This window comes from Piliocolobus tephrosceles, unplaced genomic scaffold, assembly GCF_002776525.5.
Source record: "Piliocolobus tephrosceles isolate RC106 unplaced genomic scaffold, ASM277652v3 unscaffolded_19, whole genome shotgun sequence".
NCBI lineage: Eukaryota > Metazoa > Chordata > Mammalia > Primates > Cercopithecidae > Piliocolobus > Piliocolobus tephrosceles.
The window spans coordinates 3,552,279-3,570,991 of NW_022300975.1; the positions used below are offsets into that span (position 1 = coordinate 3,552,279).

An 18,713-nucleotide genomic window follows, 5' to 3' on the forward strand; every position below is an offset into this window, starting at 1 on the left:
ACTATATGATGATAAAATCGTTAATTGAACAGGAGAATCTAATAATTGTAAATACATATGTATCCAACACTGGAATACCCAGATACATAAATAAAATATTATTAGAGCTAAAGAGAGAGAGAGAGAAGAAAAAGAAAGAGAGAGACCAATAGGATAAGAGCTGGAGACTTCAACACCCCAATTTCAGCACTGGACAGATCATCCAGACAGAAAATTAACAAAGAAACATTGGATTTAATCTGTGCTACAGATCAAATGGACCTAATGGATATACACAGAACACTTCATCCAATAGCTGCAAAATACACATTCTTCTCCTTAGCACATGGATCATTCTAAAAAATAAACCATATCTTAGGCCAAAAAACAAATCTTAAAACTTTCAAAATAATAGTAATTAGATAATACTAATTACTATTATTATTTCGAAATAATAGAAAATATGGTCAGCATTTTCTCTGACCACAAAACGGAATAAAACTAGAAATCAATAATAAAAGAAACTTAAACACAGGAAATTAAACATATCTTCTTGAATGATGAGTGGGTCAAGGAAGAAATTAAGAAGGAAATTGAAAAATTTCTTGAAACAAATGATAATGGAAACATAAACCTATGGGATGCAGGCAAAAGCAGTACTAAGAGGGAATTTTATAGCTATAAGTGCCTACAATCAAAAGAAGAACAACTTCAAATAAACTACATGTTGATGCATCTTAAAGAACCAGAAAAGCAAGGGCAAACCAAACCTAAAGTGGAAAGAAAGAAAGAAAGAAAGAAAGATCAGAGTAGAAATAAATGAAATTGAAATAAAGAAAACAATACAAAATATCAATAAATGAAAAGCTGGTTTTTTTGAAGATAAATAAATTGACAAACCTTTAGCTAGGCTAACAAAAAAAAGAGAATAATCAAATAAATAAAATAAGAGATGAAAAGGACACTACAACCAACACCACAGAAATTCAAAGAATCACTAGAGGCTACTATGACCAACTACATACCAATAAATTGGAAAATCAGAAGAAATGGATAATTTCCTAGACACATAGACTCATACAACTTACCCATATTGAATGATAAAGAAATCCCAAACTTGAAAAGACCAATAACAAGTAATGAGATCAAAGCCATAATACAGTCTTCTAGCAAAGAAAAGCCTGGAACCTGATGGTTTCACTGCTGAATTCTACCAAATATACTAATACGAATGCCACTGAAACTATTCCAGAAAAGAGAGGAGATGGGAATACTTCCAAACTCATTCTTCAAGGCCAGTATTACCCTGATACCAAAACCAAATAAAGACACATCAAAAAAAGAAAAGTATAGGCCAATATCCCTTAGGAACACTGATGCAAAAGTCCTCAACAAAATACTAACAAATTGAATTCAACAACACATTAAGAAAATCATTCATCATAATCAAGTGGGATTTACCCCAGGGATGCAAGGATGGCTCAACATATGCAAATCAATCAATGTGATACATCATATCAACAGGATGAAAAAAACTAAAAGCCTTTCCTCTCAGATCTGCAACAAGACAAAGATGCCTACTTTCACCACCGTTAAGAGTACTGGAAGTCCTAGCCAGAGCAATCAGACAAGAAAAGGCAATAAAGGGCACCCAAATTGGAAAGGAAGAAGTCAAATTATCCTTATTTGCAGATGATATGATCTTATATTAGGAAAACCCTAAAGATTCACCCAAAAACTATTAAAACTGATAAACAGATTCAGTATATTTGTAGGATACAAGATTGGCGTACTAAAATCAGCAGCATTTCTATATGCCAACAATGGCATTTCTATATGTGAACAATTTGAAAAAGAAGTAAAAAAAGTAATCCAATTTATAGTAGCCAAAAATTAAATTAAATACATAGAATTAACTGAAGAAGTGAAAGATCTCTACAATGAAAACCATTTAACATTGGTAAAAGAAATCAAAAAGGACACAAGAAAATAAAAAGATACTCCATGTTCAAAGATTGTAAGAATCAATATTATTAAAATGTCCCTACTACCCAAGCAATCTACAGATTCAATATAATCCCTCTCAAAACCGTAATGACATTCTCTACAGAAATAGAAAAAAAATTCTAAAATTTATATAGAACCACAAAAGACCCAGACTAGCCCCAAACTCATCCTGAACAAAAAAGAACAAAACTGGAGGAATCACCTTAACTGACTTCAAATTACACTACAAAGCTATAGTAACCAAACAGCACAGAACTGGCATAACAGACACATAGACATAGAACACGACAGAGAACCCAGAAACAAATCCATACATCTATGGTGAACTCATTTTTGACAAAGATGTCAAGAACATACACTGGGGAAAGGACAGTCTCTTCAATAAATGGTCCTGGGAAAATGATATCCATATGCAGAAGAATGAAACTAGACTCCTATATCTCACCGTATACAAAAATAAAATCAAAATGGATAAATGTATTAAAGACTTAAATCGAAGATCTCAAACTATGAAACTACTAAAAGAAAAAAATTGGAGAAACTTACCAGGACTTTGCAGTGGGCAAAGATTTCTTGAGTAATACCCCACAAGCGCAGGCAACCAAAGAGAAAACGGACATATAGAATCACGAGTCAAAACGTTCCTTGCACAACAAAGGAAACAATCAGCAAAGTGAAAGATAACCCACAAAATGAGAGAAAATGTTTGCAAACTGTCCATCTGACAAGGGATTTATAACCAGAATATGTAAGGAGCTCAAATAACTCTAAAGAAAAATAATCAAATAATCTAATTTTAAAATGGCCAAAAGATCTGACTAGACCTCTCTCAAAAGAAGACATACAAACAGCAACAGGTATATAAAAAGGTACATAACATCACTCATCATCAGAGAAATGGAAATAAAAACTACAATGAGGTATCATCTCACCCCTGTTAAAATGGCTTTTATCCAAAAGACAGGCAACAGCAAATGCTGGCAAGGATACGGAGAAAAGGAAACCCTTGTAGGTCGCAGGTGGGAATGTAAATTAGTACAACCACTATGGAGAACGGTTGGGAGTTTCCTCAGAAAACTAAAAATAGAGCTACCACATGATCTAGCAATCCCACTGCTAGATATATACTACCTAAAAGAAAGCAAATCAACATATCAAATAGATACCTACACTCCCGTGTTTATTGTAGCACTACTCACAATAGCCAAGATTTGGAAGCAACCTAAGTGTCCATCAGCAGACGAATGAACAAAGAAAATGTGGTACACATACACAATGGAATACTATTCAGTCTTAAAAAGGAATAAGATCTTAGCCAGGCCCAGTGGCTCATACCTGTAATCCCAGCACTTTGGGAAGCTGAGGTGGGTGGATCACCTGAGGTCAGGAGTTTGAGATCAGCCTGGCCAACACGGTGAAATCCTGTCTCTACCAAAAATATAAAAATTAGCTAGGCATGGTGGTGGGCAACTGTAATCCCAGCTACTCAGGAGGCTGAGGCAGAATTGCTTGAACCCAGGAGACAGAGGTTGCAGTGAGCCAACACAGTGCCGCTGCACTCCAGCCTGGGCAACAGAGTGAGACTCCATCTCAAAAAAAAAAAAAGAATAAGATCTTGTTATTTGCAACAACACAGATGAAACTGGAGGTCATTCTGTTAAGTTAATAAGCCAGGCACAGAAAGACAAACATCATATGTTTTAACTAATCTGGGGGAGCTAAAAATTAAGACAACTGAACCATTGGAGATAGAATAGAATGATGGTTACCAGAGAGTTGAGGGGGAAGTGGGGATGGTTAATGAGTACAAAAAAGTAGTTATAAGGAATAAGATCTAGTAGTTGATAGCACAACATGGTGACTACAGTCAATAATAATTTAATCATACATTTAAAGATAACTAAAAGAGTATAATCAGATCGTCTGTAACACAAGGGATAAAGACTTGAGGTGATGGATACCCCATTTACCCTGATGTGATTATACATTGTGTGCCCATATCAAAATATCCCACATACTCCATAAATATATGTATCTACAAGGTACCCACAAAAATTCAAAATAAAACATTTTTAAAAAGAGAGAAATAGCCATGTAAAAATATAACCAATATTAATTGAGTAATATAAAATATCCTACAAAATAGGAAACAGACTCTTGGAAATACTAGGGTAGAGAAAGCAAAGGATGTTTCAAAAGTGTAGCATCACATGGTATTATGATGATATTATGCCAACCTCAGGTTAATAAAACCAGGGGCTTCCAAACTATGAAGGAACACAATCAACCTGTATTAACCAAAAGGCTGATGGAATAGCCCAGTCTGGTTGACTAATTTTACTTCTGAAGCCTTTTTGTTTCAAACATCTGCTATTGCAAACCATTTTAAAATATATTAAAGTATACTTCCTTGCTTTAGTAAGTACAATATAGTGAACATAATTAAATCTCCCACTGTCGACCACGGGTCTCACCATATATTAGGATAAGCATTGCTGTGAACATTATTTCTCACAGGACCCAAACAAAGATGTGAACATTTGGGTTATATATGTATACAAACTGACCCTAGGCTATTAATTCTTTAGAAACTCCTCTTTTTTCAACCACAACTATTTAAAATCAATTTTTAAAGGGGAGAAAAAGAGCTTATTTTCCTATAAGTCAAGAGCAGGAAAAATAAACCTGGTTATCTGCACTTTTACTATATCATTGGAGATTTTCGAAATTAATAGGTATTCTTGAAAAATCTGTTCCATTTTCAACAGTTAAGACAATGAGTATTCAAGAGCAAAGCCTGGGGACAAGAAAGGTAAAATCCAATTCCTATGTGAAGAAGAAAATAGTTCTGAAGAAATCTGCTCAGTATCCAGGTAATTACTAAGCATATCTTATGTACTAAGAACCCTGGCTAAGCACTACGGCTACAGTAAGGCTTCACTTCCTGTGCTTCCATTTCTTCATCTGCAAAATGAGGAGATGGGACATATATGCCTCTCCCTTTATATACAAAAGTTCTCATACTGTGATTTATTAAGAGCAAAATGATATTACTGAACCATAAACTGTGTGTTTGGGTGGTGAGAGGGTGGTAGGAGGAGGAAGGGATATCTAACTCTCTAAGGAAAGTAAAAATTTGGATGCCCTAATTCCTAAGAAAACTATTCTCTGCAGTTGACTTAGGAATGTTGACTAGTTATTTTACTCCTCTTTTTATTGCTCTGGGCAGAACACTGAGTGACTAACAAATCCATGACTGAGCTATATGTTAAAATGCTATGGGGTTTAATATTAAATGCCCCCCCCCAAAAAAAGAAGAAAGTGAAGAATCCATGGAAGCTTCTGTTTCCTTTTAGTTTTCTTTGAAGTCTTATCCTAAATGACAAATTGCATCAGCTATTGAGGTTTGATACAAAGAGTACTGAAGTGGGGACCAGTAGAGTTAGATTTGGGTTCTGGGCTTGATGGTAGTGAACTATACACAAATCACCTGCTTATTCACAAAATACTGTCTTCTGTTGTTAATCAAGAATGTTATGACAGATACAACACATTTCCTTTTAAAATAAAGGTGGCATGCCAATAGTTCAGGAGAATGCAATGGTTATAATGTATTTTGATTGTGAAAAGGCATCTCACCAAGTACTGAATACAAACATTAAAACAAGCTACGTAGTCAAGTAAATTCTTAACTCTAAACAGCGAGTTTTGAGTAATGAATCAAAAGGCACACTGGAAAGATGAACTGAAATAAGAATATATTTAACTGTGGATCCAAATGAAGGGCCTGGATCATTCTTTAAAATTGTTGCTATATACATGTAATACATTTCTGGCATTCAGTTTGGATGTATTATTTCCCTGTGTGGAATAACTGATCCACTGCGTTTTCCTCTTATGTTTCAAAAGGAAAAAATGTAAATCCTGGCAATAAAGTGGGGGGGGGGGGGGGGCCATGTAAGTGTGGGGAAGGAGAGGCCTGATTTAAGTCGTTTATGCACTTGAAAAGGAACTAAAGGCTTGAGCTGACTTTGAGCTCCACATGAGTCAACAGTGTGACATGACTGCCAAAAAAACTAATGTAATCTTAGCCACCAATAACAGAAGTGTCATGTACAGAACCATGGAGTTACAGCTTTACTGTATTCTCTGCATCTTCTGCTGGGCCCCAGACATCTAGAATGATAGGCTCAGTCCTGAAAGTACCCTATTTAAGAGTGATAGTGACAAACGAGCAATTTCAGGAAGGGGAGTGACCAGAATAGCGAAGAACCTAGAAAACAAGTCCTGAAGACTGCAGGAAGTAGGACTATTTAGGCTGGAAAAGCTAAGTCTTGATGGAGAGATTATATTAAATATGTGATGAGCTCCTTGGTGACAGAAGAGTTCCGACCTAGGAGGACACAAACCAAAGCAGATACAAACAGTACCCAACACAGAACAGGCTGCAACAGCACTAGATATGTTCAGGCAATGCAACTGTCAAGTCTGACTACACATTAGAAACACCTGGGAATAGTTTTAAAACTATCAATGCACAGGCCCCATCCCCAAGCAATTAAATTAAAATCTCTTGGGAAAGGCCTGGGCAATGGGAGGAATTAAAAACTTCCCTGGGGGTTCTAACATGCAGCTACACTTGAGAATGACCAAGGTAAAGACAGGCAATCCTTGGAGATACTACGGGTTCAGTTCCAGACCACCATAATAAAGCGAATATCACAATAAGGCAAGTCACACCAACTTTTTGGTTTCCCAGTGCATACAAAAATTAGATGTACACGATACTGTACTATATTAAGTATGCAAATAATATTATTACTAAAAAATAAAGAGGTATGTACTAAATTTTAAAATATCTTATATTTTAAAAATGCTAGTGATCATCTGAGCCTTCAGTAAGTCATACTCTTTGCTGCTGAGGGGTCTTGCCTCCATGTTGATGGCTGCTGACAGATCAAGGTGGTGGTTGCCGAATGTCAGGGTGGCTGTGGCAATTTCTTAAAATAAGATGACAAGGAGGCCAGGTGTGGTGGCTCACACCTGTAATCCCAGCACCTTGGAAGGCCGAGGTGGGTGGATCACGAGGTCAGGAGATCAAGACCAACCATCCTGGCCAACATGGTGAAACCCCATCTCTACTAAAATTACAAAAATTAGCCAGGCATGGTGGTATGCACCTGTAATCCTAGCTACTCAGGAGGCTGAGACAGGACAATCACTTAAACCTGGGATGCGGAGGTTGCACTGATCTGAGATCCCAGCACTGCACTCAGGCCTGGATGACAGAGCGAGACTCCATCTCAAAAAAATAAACAAATAAAAAATAAGATGACAAGGAAATTTAATGCATTGACTCTTCCTTTCACAAAAGATAGATCTGTATGTACCAGGAGATGTGGTTTGATAGCATTTTACACATTGTTTTCAAAACTGGAATCAGGCTGGGCACGGTGGCTCATGCCTGTAATCCCAGCACTTTGGGAGGCTGAGGCAGGCAGATCACAATGTCAAGAGATCGAGACCATCCTGGCTAACAGGGTGAAACCCCGTCTCTACTAAAAATACAAAAAAATTAGCTGGGTGTGGTGGCGGGCGCCTGTAGTCCCAGCTACTTGGGAGACTGAGGCGGGAGAATGGCGTGAACCCGGGAGGCAGAGATTACAGTGAGCCGAGATCTCGCCACTGCACTCCAGCCTGGGCGATACAGCAAGACTCCATCTCAAAAAACAAAAACAAAACAAAAACAAAAAACTGGAATCAATCCTCTTAAACCCCATCACTGCTTTATCAATGAAGTTTACATAAAGGTCTAAATCTTTTGTTGTCATTTCAACAATGTTCACAGCATCTTTATTAGAAGTAGATTCCATCTCAAAAACCAGTTTCTTTGTTCATCCACAAGAAGCAACTCCTCCTCATCTGTTCAAGTATCCATTGTAAGACTACAGCAATTCAGTCATCTATTCAGGCTCCACTTCTAATTTTAGTTTTCCTGCTATTTCTACCACTTCTACAGTTATTCTTTCCACTGATAGCTTGAATCCCTCAATGTCATCCATGAGAGGTAGAATCAACTTCTTCCAAACTCCTGTTAATGTTGATATTTTCACCTCCTCCCAATGAATCACCAATATATATTTTTTGAGACAAAGTCTCACTATGTTGCCCAGGCTGATGATCTCAAACTCCTGGGCTCAAGTGATCCTCCTGCCTTGGCCTCCCAAGTGCTGAGATTATAGGTGTGAGACACCATGTCTGGCCAAATCACCAGTATTCTTAATGGCATCGAGAATGGTGAATCTTTCCAGAAGGTCTTCAATGACTATGCCTAGATCCATCAGAGAAATCACTATAATCACTATCTATGGCAGCTGTAGCCTTATGAAATGTATTTCTTAAATAATAAGACTTTGAAGTCAAAATTACTCCATGATCCATGGGCTACAGAATGAATGCTGTGTTAGCAAGCATGAAAACAACATTAATCTCCTTGTACACCTCCATCAGAGCTCTTGTGTGACTAGGTACATAGTCAATGAGCAGTAACATTTTGAAAGGAATCATTTTTTCTGAGTAGTAGGTCTCAACAGTGGGCTTAAAATATTCAGTAAATCCTGCTGTAAACATATGTGCTGTCATCCAGGCTTGGCTGTTGCACTGATAGAACACAATCAAAACAGATTTAGCAGAATCCTTAAGGGTCCTGGTATTTTTGGAATGGTAAATGAGCAATGGCTTTATCTTATAAAATCACCAGCTGCATTAGCTGAGAGTCAGCCTGTCCTTTGAAGCTCTTTGAAGCTAAGCATTGACTTCTCTCTAGCTATGAAAATCCTATACAGCATCTTCCTCCAACTGAAGGCTATTTTGTCCACATTGAAAATATGTTGTTTAGTGTAGCTGCTTTCATCAATAGTCTTAGCTACATCTTCTGGATAACTTGCTGTAGCTTCTCCATCAGCACTTGCTGCTTCCCCTTGCACTTTTATGTTATAGAGACAGTTTCTTTCCTTAAACCTCATGAACCAACCTCTGTCAGCTTCAAACTTTTCTTCTGCAGCTTTTTCATCTCTCTTAGGCTTCAGAGGATTGAAGAGAGTTAGGGCCTTGCTCCGGATTAGTCTTTGGCTTAAGGGAGTGTTGTGGCTGGTTTGATCTATCCAGACCAAACTTTCTCCGTATCAACAATAAGACTGTGTTGCTTTCTTATCATTGTGTGTTCACTGGAGTAGTACTTTTAAGTTTCTTCAAGAACTTTTCCTTTGCATTCACAACTTGGCTAGCTGCTAATGTAAGAGGCCTACCTTTTCGCCCCTCTCACCTTTTAACATGCCTTTCTCAATAAGCTTAATCATTTCTAGTTTTTCATTTAAAGTGGGAAACATGAGACCCTTTCACTTCAAAACTTAAAGGCCACTACAGGGTAACTGATTGGCCTAATTTCAATATTGTTGTGTCTGAGACAATCGGGAGGCCTGAGGGAGAAAAATGGGAACGACCAGTGGATGGAGCAATCAGAACACATAACTTTTACCAATTCAGTTTGCAGTTTTGTATGGGTGCAGTTCGTGGTGCCCCAAAACAATTACAATAGTAACAACAAAGATCACTCGTCACAGATCACCACAGCAGATATGGTAATAATGAAAATATCTGAAACGTTACAAGAATGACCAAAATTTAACACAGAAACAGGAAGTGAGGGCATATCGCTGGGAAAACGGTGCTGATAGACTTGACACAGGGTTGCCACAGATCTTCAATTTGCAAAAAAAAAAAAAATACAGTATATGTGATGTGCAATAAAGTGAAGCACAGTAAAGCGAGGTACACATGGACAGTCAGGATGGTCACCTGTCTCTCTGTGGTGTAGAGGTGAGTCCTCCTCAGAGGCCTGTATTAGGTTTACTTCCCAGATTCCTTCTTCTCTAGAATTTCTAATATTTTTAACTTGTTAGGCCCAACATTATCCTCTATGATCATGAAGATTATCTCCTTTTTATAAATACTTGAGAAGAAACGAAATTTAAATGGTGCACTCTCAAGAATTTATAATAGCTTGGGTTATAACAGCCAGCGTATTCTATTCATGAATAAAAGGTTTCAAAGATTTAAGCACTATTGTCTTTGTGGAAAAGAACAGTGCCAGCACCTTTGTATGTAAAGTAACTTAAACAATTTAATTTTCCAAGTTCTGTAAAATAAATTTAAAACATACTAACATTCAAATGTTCTCCAGTATCTTCCATGATAAAACAATTGAAATCAAGTAGAAACTACTTTGTAGTTTGAATGGTCTCTACCACTAGTAGCACATCTAATGTACATGATAAAATGTTATATATTTTCCTACTTTAAACATTTCTAAAACTTTCTATAACAGAACAATCTGGATTTTTAGTAACAAATATACAGTTCTCCATGCTTCCTTAGGTGTTGGTTAGATTCTTATTCTTAATTCTTTTCTCTGACTACTGAATAAAAACATTTATAAAGATTTCTTAATTTCCTTTGAAAATATACATGTGTGTGTGTTCAAAAGGCTTCTGGCCTTAATATAGGTCAGGCATCAATGGTTGTAGGTTATGCTTCTCAATTTTAGTGGCCCCTCTAGATTTTTCCACTTAGATGTAACGCACCCTCTAAAAACTTTAAAACTTTCACTTTAGATTACAATAAATCATCACCATTTCCTTTTACTTTTGCCATCTGTCAGTGCAAAAAGCTCCTAATGAATCTGAAGCTTCTTCTAGGCTACTTGGAGTCTCTCTCATTAATCTTTGTCATGTGGTTCATAAATAATGAGAGATGTATTAAAAATCATCATCTTGTTTACAGACAACCGCCACCAAAAAGAGCCTGGAATAACACCGTGGATTTGACTAGACGTTTTCAGCCTGAACGAGCATTTCAGGAGTCCTGATGTGGGAACGAAGCATATATTTAACCTTTTTTACCATTAAGCTGGTTAACTGTGCTACGTTTCAAATAAGGATTACCCTTTCCATATCAAAACACTAGATAGAATTACGACCTTACAGTCATCTAAGCAGTTGCTGGACGGGCAGTTTGCTCCACAGCCAACAGTCACCTTTCCATTTTTCAAGCACATACCTCTCACAGAAATGTTTTCAGTGCGGCAGTCTACAGAGCTGCTTATAACACCGGCACGATGTGACAACAAAATTCAAGATGATTTTGCTCTTTCAGCCTGCCCCCTCTGTTTTTTTAAAATTCTTTCCTCCTCCTTCATCCCCCAAAGGAAACCAAACCAACAATACTTCCACAAAACCAGCCTCAGAGTTATGAATATAATTCTTTCAGTGAAAGCAGACCAGCTTTATAGGGGAACAGCTTTCATGAGAAGCAGGAAGCTGATCTGAGCAGCAGAGAGCAGGGATGGGGCGGAGCAGAAAGGAACTGAGCTGGGGGAGAGAGCGAAGCACAGACAGGCCTGGCTGCTTCTAGTTACTTATTGACAGTTTCATCTAATAGCACAGATTTATAAACAGGGTGAGCATCCATCCTGCCATACCTTTCCTTCCTTTTACGAATCTCTGTCAATCTGGTAAACTATTACACAGGGGAAAGTAAGGCCTTACAGCCCCGCCAGAGCCCAGTTGCAGGGAAATGATGTAAGCTTCCCACCTCCCACCAGCCCCCGCTCTGCCAATCCACCTCTACTCTGATCTGTTAATATCCCCTTCCTCCCCCAGGGCCACTGCCTGGGGCCAGAGGGCCCCAGGCTTGCCTAGCTCTGTCCTGTTGTGGGGCAGAAAGTATCTGCCAGGGGGTAAGCAGTATTTTTGTTTTGAGAAAGTCTTCAATGAGAAAGTAAATGCCTTTCTATTTAAAAAATAATGCTGAATCACCAAAAGCTAATCAGCCCTCAAGAGAAATAATATTAAATAGGATTGAGGTGAGGAATGCAATTTAGCAAAAGGCAGCAGAAGGTGTGATGTAGCAAAGGTTATAATACTGGGAGTTAAGGGACATAGGTTCTACTTTTTCCCCACCACCTATGTGACTTCTGACAATTGGCGTAACCTTTCTAGTTTCATTTTCTGTAAAACTAAAGAATTAATATAAATTATATCTGCAGTCTCTTGTACTATTGTAATTTTATAAACTGAGACCCAAAACAAATAAGCCGGGAGGCAGAAAGTAAGCCAATTGTTTGATGTTTACTCAAAATTGCAAGCAGTTCCCTATATTAAGCTATTTTAGATATGCTTTGCCAAAGTACTCGTCAATGCGAGTAAGACTAGCACAAGCTATAAAAGGGGCTAAGTTACAGGTAGTTCAAGTGTTAATCCTGATCTGGAAAACTTACAGAGAATTAGGATTGCAAAGACTCATGCTTAGGAAAAGACAATTTATAAACAGATGCATAGACACAATCAGGACCAAAGATATAAGACATTACCCTACACAGCATAAACAATTTACCTTGGCCAGCAGTGTTCTAAGTTTAAGGGACGTATACACACACACAGACTAGAAATTCTTATTAAAAAATTAAGATGCCAAAATACAGCAATGACTATCACAAAAGTCTTCAGACTCGGATAAATGAAATTCTGGAAGCATATGGTTTTCCAAAGGATACGCAGGCACACAGGTAGTAAATCAATTTCCATGTCAGGTTTTCCAAGTACCCTCTCCTAAAACTGACCTGTCTGAGAATGCTCCAGGGGAACAGATTCCCCTATCTTACCTTCCCTTTCCCAAACCCCTCATTCTCCCATTTTACAAAATCAAGGCACACAGCTCACCCATCATCAGCCTCACCCTCTGGGGCTGTGTTTTGTGTAGGGCACCCCAAAAAAAAAAAAAAAAAAAAAAGAATATCTCTGGGCAGGACACAAGGGGACAATTAGAAATATCGTTGGTGAAAAAGTGAATGGCCCTAATCAATCACTCTTCTTTTGCAACTCAGGTGGCTTTGCCAGTTCTTTATTTAGAATAAAACTGGAGAAGGGACCTAATTGAGTTGTCAGCTGATAAATCACTAAATCATTAAAAATAATTTTAAATGATAAATCATTAAAAGAAATGAGTAACACTGCTATATAAGTACTCTCATTCTCTTCAACTTATGTCAACAAAATTTCAGAGTGTATATAGTAAAAAAGAATGAAAAATATGCTGAACTCTTTTCCCAATAATATTCATATACTAACTATGAATTAATTAGAAGAAAAACACCAATGATGCATAAAGACATAAATTTCTAGGAAAATTGTATTTCTAGCTCAATATTTTTCAAAGATTTGCAATTTACATGTGTATTTTGACCTACTGTGTTCTAATCATCACTCTAATGATACTTCAAAAAAAAAATCACTGAGAGCTGTACAGTCACAGAAAATTAACTTTTTTATCCAGAAATATGATAGGGTAATCAATAATAGATTTTTAAACATAACTATACATAAAGATAAAATGCGGAAAAAGTTTTAATTAACACAAACATTTCACATAAAGAGTAGCTCATAAGTGGATAACAGAAAGTATTATAAAGTTATAGGCTTTGCTTAAGAAAAATATATTTAAGAATATAGCAATTTTACTCAGAAATGCCAATATCTACAATAAAATGGCAATTATACCATTAGCAAATGATTTAGACTTACAATGAAAAACTTCAAATGTCAATAAAGTAATCCATAGTTTTCAAAATTCTTTTACTGGAGTAAAAGTGTTTAAAGGCCACTGTACTGGTTTACTCTTCATCTATTCCACAACACAAAACACCTTTCAAGTGTCACTACAGAATGAAAAAATTAACAAACAAACCAAAGAAAACAGCAATTTAGACCCTCAGGAAATGAGCCACTTTGATCAACTAAGTGTTCCAGATATTTGTGGTTATACTCGTTGAGTACCAGTTTTGTTTTCTAATTTTAAACTAATCTAGATGAAAATGTTGCCAAAATGGGGAACTCTTTCCCATCTTCTTAAATGGACCACATCAACACGATTTAACCTTTATTAGTGTTTCCCAGGCAATCACCAGTAACACTAATCCCACTGAGCACTCAAACATAATGCCCCCAAGACCCAGGAGGCTGCTCTGGTCTGGTTCTCTCCATCTCTGCCAGGAAATTGCAAGGTGTGGAATCTTATGAGCTAGATTCAATTCCTGGCTTAGTTTATCTCACATAAGCTGCTAGTCCCTGAGAGAGGCACTGAAACTCTCTGGGTCCCAACTTTCTTCCCCATAAAAAGTTGTTAATACCATTACTTTCTTTTTTTTTTTTTTTTTTTTTTTTTTTTGAGACAGAGTCTCGCTCTGTCGCCCAGGCTGCTGGAGTGCAGTGGCTGGATCTCAGCTCACTGCAAGCTCCGCCTCCCGGGTTTACACCATTCTCCTGCCTCAGCCTCCTGAGTAGCTGGGACTACAGGCACCCGCCACCTCGCCCGGCTAGTTTTTTGTATTTTTAGTAGAGATGGGGTTTCACCGTGTTAGCCAGGATGGTCTCGAACTCCTGACCTCGTGATCCACCCGTCTCGGCCTCCCAAAGTGCTGGGATTACAGGCTTGAGCCACCGCGCCCAGCCAATACCATTACTTTCTTAAACTATCTCACAAAACTGACATGAGTGCAAAGATGTGAATATACTTTTTAGTTAAAGATTCCATATCAAGAAAACTTACTATGTTCTGGATATTTTCCCCCTTTTGGTCAGGTTCCTCCTATCACTTCTCAACACTGAATGACTGCATGAAGTCCCTACCCCGGTTCCTGCCCCCAACCCCTGCATTCTAACTGCAGTAGGCATGGAAATCAGCCAAAAAATTAATTAGATCTGTTTAATTCTAATAAAAATAGGTCAAGTAAGAGATGAGTGTGCTGTCTATAAAATACAGCTGACCCTTAAACAACCGTAACTATGTGATTCCACTTATGCACAGATTCTTTTCAAAAAAATATATTGAAAAACTATTTGGAGATTTGCGACAATTTGTGAAAACTCACAGACAAACTGCAAAGCCTAGAAATATCAAAAAAATTAAGACAAAATTAGGTATGTCACAAAACATATGTAGATACTAGTCTAATTATATGTTAACCAACTATTTATGCTGCTGGTAAGGCTTCCAGTCAACAGTAGGCTATTTAAGTTTTGGTGGAATCAAAAGTTCCACACAGATTTTTGTGCAGGGGTCAGCATGTTAAACCCCGTGTTGTTCAAAAGTAAGCTTTACATCAAGTTTGTGAAATTTATTTTTAGAGATCATATGCATTCTGGACCACTGATAGTGATTGCTGAGTAAGGTATAGAACAATTTAACTATACGTGTTCCATACAAAACTTCAGTCTGCTCTGACATAACCAAAGAGTCACAGAAAGGAGAGGCCTAATACATTTTTAATCTGTGATCCTCATTCATTTTAGTGTCAAATCCATCTCCCTCTCAACCACTCACACAAGTCCGTATTGCTATACTTTTATTAGTTATTTCCGCACTAAATGTTTTTGTTTATTAATATGTTTGACAGTCTGAAGCTTCAGTTTCCAAGTTCTTGGTTCACTCTGTTTGAAACCTCAGGTTCATTCCCAGAAGCATGAAATAAACCTTTCACTTTCAAGAAGTAGCAAATAAAATTCAAGTAACATCAGAGGGGAGGTATTCTGTTTTTTAAAATGCCCATATGGTAAGCTAGGCCCCTTATTCTCTTCCATAAATTATTATAAGGTTACTATTATTATATTCTCTCTCGATCCTCTCTGCAACTCTGCTATTATTCCCAGGTTAATGATTTGAATCTGAACCTCGTATGTATTTAAGTGACTTGCTCAAGGTCACAAAGGCAGCAGATGAAAGCCAAAACTAGAACTCAAGCCTCCAGATGGATGGTCCAGCCCAGTTCCCTAGTAAACATGCTTGCCCCACTGAAACAGCTCTGTTAGGATAAACACAGACTCTGCCACAAGGAATGGCAGCAGCATTCCTGCTCTGTTCTATGATTCCCGTGGGGCATCGAGTTTTAAAGAGCAGACATTCTGGAGTGACACAGATGTGGGTTTGAATTCAGACAACGTAACTGTGAGCAAATTATTTAACTTTTCTAAGTCTCAGTTTCCTCATCTGTAAAAGGTAATAACAGCAACTTTGAGGGATCAAAAAAGACAGTATCCTTAGTACATGCCAGTTAGCAACTTGAGTTTACCAAATAATAATTTTTTTTTTCTTCAGGCAGGGGACAGTGGCAAAAATTTAAAAGTAAGAACATAACATTTTTAAGATATTATTATATGACATATGTTAATTCACTTAAATCTCCCAACAGTCCTATGATGTGGTAAATACTATTCTTTTCATTCCTGTCTCATTGATGAGGAAAGACCTTGTCTAGGAGAGGTAAGGCAATTTGCCTAGGGTCATAGAAATAAGAAAGAGCTAGCATTGAAGCTAAGCAGCCTGGCTCTAGGGCTCGTAGTCAGAAATATGGCCTCTCTGGAAATGATATAATTATAGCACTGCCTTTATTCCCACCACCACCACCATCATTGTCATCTCCACTGCCATCACCGACCTTGTCTATAGTTAGGCTAGAGGGGCTAGGTCTATGAAGCACCCCAGTGGTGATGAGACATAAAGAGACGAGAACTTGACTAAGTGAGACTGACAGGAGTAAGGGCTTCAGGGAAGAAGTCACCAAGGAAGCTGGTCCCCGGAAAAGAATAATGTGCAGTGGAATGGACGAACTAAATGGAGGCCTGCAACTGTGAACATGAAAATACATCAGCTACTTGAAACGGGGAGGAAAGGGAAACAGCTCAAGAAAGATGAATTTACATATAAAAAAATTTATCCGATGCCTAAAAGAATACTAAAAGAAAAATAGCAAATACCTGGTCTGTGATACAACTTGGGGTCTAATTCTTGTCTATTAAATAACTGCTATCTGACTCTAAGAGAAAAATGTGATCATTTTAATCACCCCTCATTGACGACCTGATACAAGCACAAAGAAAAGCATTTGCCTCTGAAATATCAGAGCCCAGCAAAACCTCCCTCTCAACCACTGAACTGCAATTCTATTTCTATGGCAAATCTTATATCATATGTGCATGCAATGTTATTTCCGGGTTCCTCTGAATAACTGTGTTTTGGGCCTTTAATCCACATTATTTTCCTCTACAGCTTCTGTCTAAAACTAAAGTCTGTTTTGTTTTTGTTTTTGTTTTTTGGCGGGGGGGTTGTTTGTTTTGTTTTGTTTTCCACTTACAGGGACTGAGGGAAATCACAGTTTGCCCACTTCCTTTTGGCAGAATTAGGTTGCATCCTATGTACTCCCAAACACTCTGCATACGCCACTTAGAGAGCAGATGACTCCCATCCATGACTATAGATCTGGTTTCCCCAATATCCTCTACGATCCCACAGAAGATCCATGTCTTGTTCATCTTTACAACCGCGGCACCTAGTATGCTGTGCTGCACTCAGTAAATGTTGCAAGAAAAACTATTTGAACGTTTTCAAGTCTGTTTTCTGAATCCTTCAAGGTTTCCATTGCCACTCTGGAAGTCTATCTCCTTAGACAGTAATAATCTTGGATCACCAAAATTGATTAGGATTTAGTGGATTAGTGATTACTCTGGCATGGCACTTGGGAAAATGAAAAGGAAGCTTCCCTTGGGTTGATGTTTCAGTATCCATTTTGGTGAACAAACAGTCAGTATTCAGTTTTCAAACAAAAGATATGCCTTAGGGTCATGATCACTTAAAATTTATAACCTAGCTCAAAGGGCTTTGTTTATCCCATAATATCTAGCAAAGTGCCTAGCACAAGGTCAGTGTCAGATAAACACTTTTATATTGGTTGATTAATTGACTGTTGCTATTAGAACTGCCACAGGCCAAATGCAGACAATCCTTGAACTGCCAACGAGGGTGTTAAGAGATTTAGCAAAACACCAGTAAGACTTTAAGATCAGATAATTTGCTTTTTAGCAGTGCAAAGTTTAAATTATACATACTCAGAGACAATTTTGAAAACCTTAAAAAAAATCATAGTTCTTTATTTCTGTATAGGGTCCTTGAAAAACATAGAGCTAAACGAGCATTTGACCTTGATCTAAAAAAACCACTCTCCCATAAGATAAGCTGTACAACTTAACAGAAACTGTTGGCCCTTAAGACGTGTGTGGAGTTGGGAGGTTCAAGATCAAGGATCACCTATTATAATATTCCTGAAACTCCCCAAATTTGATTACTGTTTTGATGAATCTAAATATATTTATTTGAAACATTTGAAAAAGTTACCTCGGCATTCCTAAAAATTACAAGTGCCCCTTTTATCAATAAAACATATCAATAAAACTCATATATACTGGTAAACACAGCAATATCAATACATAAATACATTTTAAATTTAAACTTTAGGTTCTATGCAAAGATCTATTTTTAAAAGTTTCACATTTCCCTAAAATGTCCTTGTATTACTGGACTCCAACAGACGTTTAAGATCGAGCATTCTGCTCAATACTAAGGCTACTATTATATTAAAAATCAGTTTTATAAGATTTTTTAAAATCGGTAATCTCACAAAGAACATACAGTCATCTTAATACACCTTTTTTTTTTTTTTTTTTTTGAGGCAAGGTCTCATTCTATCACCTAGACTGGAGTGCATTGGTGCAATCTCGGCTCACTGCGAACCTTCACACCCCAGGCTCAAGTGTCAATCCTCCCACCTGAGCAGCTGGAAG

At 37.5% G+C, this 18,713-nt stretch overlaps 1 protein-coding gene across 11 annotated transcripts in view; it reads right to left on the reverse strand.

Moving 5' to 3' along the window:
* Positions 1 to 18,713, reverse strand: part of LOC111542908 (HMG box transcription factor BBX) — a 274,644-nt gene that overhangs the window by 191,392 nt on the left and 64,539 nt on the right. Inside the window, exon 1 of one of the 11 annotated variants that reach the window (XM_026456770.1) lies at positions 11,525 to 11,539. The exons of 9 other annotated variants lie outside the window; for them this stretch is intronic. The gene's annotated coding sequence lies outside the window, so the exon portion shown is untranslated. Of the gene's footprint in view, positions 1 to 11,103; positions 11,312 to 11,524; positions 11,540 to 18,713 lie in introns of those variants that run through there. One more of the 11 variants, XM_023212521.2, reaches the window with a different exon arrangement.